This window comes from Puma concolor, chromosome D1 (assembly GCF_028749965.1).
Source record: "Puma concolor isolate L17-30 chromosome D1, mPumCon1.1.hap2, whole genome shotgun sequence".
NCBI lineage: Eukaryota > Metazoa > Chordata > Mammalia > Carnivora > Felidae > Puma > Puma concolor.
Genome location: NC_141676.1, coordinates 17,738,874 through 17,741,654, shown reverse-complemented (window position 1 = coordinate 17,741,654; position 2,781 = coordinate 17,738,874). Strand labels below are relative to the sequence as shown.

Here is a 2,781-nt window from a genome sequence, read left to right as displayed (position 1 = left end):
TGCCTCTCACTCTACTAAAACGACGCTGGATTTTGAGCATGAAAAATGGCTTAACCGGTATTGCAGCAACCGTTCCCCTACAGTCTCCGGATGAGGGAACTGGCGGGTAACTGCCACCGGCCCTACCCAGACTCATCATTCATTGGGTTACTGATCTGTCAATCACTTCTGCTGGGCCAATGAGCAGCACTGCCGCACAGGAAACAGATTGGAGGGCAGGCGAGTGGTTTCCCTGGCTGTTAGAGCCTATGGAGATCACCCTGTTCCTTTCACATGCTGCCCTGGCTGCTGGGAGCTGTGGAACGTGAGCAAGCAGGCAGTGGGGAGGGGGCAGTCAAGTCTGCCTAGACCTACATGCAGGTTCGGGCCCTTGGAAGAAGAAGGGAAACAAGCTTAGCCTCAACTGAATGCTGGGGTTTAGTAATAGTGATAGTATTAGAGAGGCTGCACTGGCTAGATTCTGCCCCACCCCTGGCATTGCCTCACGGTGTGACCTAGGGTCAGTCTCCCCGTGGTCCTGGTCCTCAGCTGCTTTTTCACAAAGGGTTGGTTGGTTCTCCATGCTCTCTCAGATCCTTTTTTCTTTTTTATGTGTTGGAAAGCAAATTGCCGCAAGAAAGGGAGAGCCTGTCCTAACCACAGTCCAGTTAATTGAACATGAGGGAAGGCGGTGGGTCAGAGGTGAAGAAGCGCTTCCACGATCCAGAGCCAAGGCACTACTCAAAAGGAATGAAGGAGGGATGCCCTCCAGGCTAGGGATACTTTTCGGCCCTGGCACAGGAAGGGGGGGTGGGGGGTGGGGGGTGAATTAGGGTCCGTGGCAGTTGCTTTACTACAAGGTTCTCTGAGTGTGGACTCAAAAGAAAGGACGTATTTTTGTCTAGCGTCTACTCAAGCAGGGTTGGGGGTGAATCTAAAGGAGATTGAAGAATCTCCCCTAACCCCGACCCCGTGTATGGGTTGTTTTGTTTCTTTCCTGCAGTTCCCATAATCGGTCCTTTTGAAAACTTCCCACTGGCCATATCGAACAAGCATCTGTACCCACAATAAGAGTGAGTTGCCTGCATTTGCCATCTTGTCTCAACTAACACCGCCTACAGAAGTTGACAATGACTGTTGGGCTTTTCCAGTGGATGCCGGAACCGATTTCTTGCAGCCTGGGGGGGGAGGCAGAATAACTGGCAGCAGGAGGTGAGTGTGGGTAAGGAAAGTGGAACTCCTCCTTCAGCCAGCCTCCTCACTCCTCTTCTTGTCCCCAGATCCTTCTGTCCAGCCTTTCCCTCCTCCCACCTGCTGACTCTAATCCACTCCACTTTCCACCTTTCACTCCCTCCCCTAGAAACTCAGGAGGTCTTAAGGCATGTTTCAGGAAGCGCTGTTCCCTGGCATGGGCTCTCCATTGTCTACTCCACTGAGAAGCTTCCAGAAAGTTTGAGAAACTGCTTTTCAGCAAGAGGGCGGGCACCCCAGTCAGTTTAGGGTGATAGTCTCTAGTGAGTACAGTTGGCAAAGCCGTTTCTCTGCCCCACAGGGTGTGAGTACTTGACATTGGCCCTTGTGAGTTAGAAATTGTTAGCTATGGAGGTGTAATAAGTTTGTCCAGACCCACAGTAACTCTTGCTGCTTAAGCTTCTACCAAAAAGGTTTCTACTTGTCAAACCATCGGTCTCCCCACAGAGGGTGTCTCATTTTCCCTCTGTCTCATTTTTCTTGTTTTTACTCTGTTATCCTCACTGTCTCTTCTCTTGTGTCTTTCTTTCTGGTTTGATCTTTTCTCCCCTTTTGTTTTCTGAGGCTAAACAGGAACCTGGAGAAGATGTGGGGATGGTGGTAATCCAAAGAAGGAGCCTTAACTTGAGCACCTGTCTTAGGAGGCAGACCCCCCCCTACCCTAGTGGGAGTGAATGTTGCCCCGCAACCTGGGTCCTCAGATGCTCTCTTAGGCAACCCCTTTGGTTTCAGATGTGTCCTCCAGACCTACCACAGATGGATGCCCCACACTCTAACCCAATATCCCCAAGGATTAGAACCCTGAACTCCTTTCTCCCATGCCCACACAGAAGCAAAACATGGTCACCTTTAGACTCTGGCATACCGAGGCCAGGCCCTGACCCTGTCGGCCTCACCTTCCTGCCAGTTGATTACTCAATAAAAATATTGTTAAATAGAATTCTTGTGTCTAAATACCATTTCAGTATTTATTGTTTCAAAATATACCATTAAATTGCATTTTCCCCTCCTTCTCCTCCTCTTCCCCCATCATATCCTTCCTGGGACCGAAATGATAGGGACAGGTCGAGAGTGAAGGGAAAGTTGGGGAAAGCATGACTGTGTCAATTTCTCAGTAGAGAGCAACCATGAAGTGTGCTACACACTCATGGGCAGAGGCCCCTGCTCCCCTAACAGAAGACAGTTTCGCTGAGCACAGGACACAGCACTCGGGTAGGGGGACATATCCCCTGCTTTGTAGGACATCACGTAACAAAGATTTACAGGTAAGAAGGATCATTGTGTTACTTGTAATAGTAAAAACCCTAACATAGTTACATTTCAGTTGGTCCTTATAGTCAACTATTAAGCAGCTGTTAAAAGCGCATTTGAAAACATTTTTTTCAGAGTGCCTGGGTGGTTCAGTCAGTTGAGTGTCCAACTTCTTCTCAGGTCATGATCTCACAGTTTGTGAGTTCAAGCTCTGCTGTCAGTGCAGAGTCTGCCTCTGATCCTCTGTCCCCCTCTCTCTCTGCCCCTGCTTCCTGCTCATGCTGTCTCTTTTTCAAAAAT

General features: G+C 49.4%; 1 long non-coding RNA gene across 2 annotated transcripts; it reads left to right on the top strand.

Moving 5' to 3' along the window:
• The first annotated feature begins 207 nt into the window (after positions 1–207).
• On the top strand, positions 208–2,170 carry LOC147576521 (uncharacterized). 2 transcript variants are annotated; one of them, XR_015240857.1, is made up of 3 exons: positions 208–304; positions 983–1,191; positions 1,804–2,170. It is a non-coding gene; the product is annotated as an uncharacterized LOC147576521 (long non-coding RNA). The 2 variants fall into 2 exon arrangements; XR_015240858.1 differs by having other exon boundaries at positions 229–360.
• Positions 2,171–2,781: the final 611 nt, after the last annotated feature.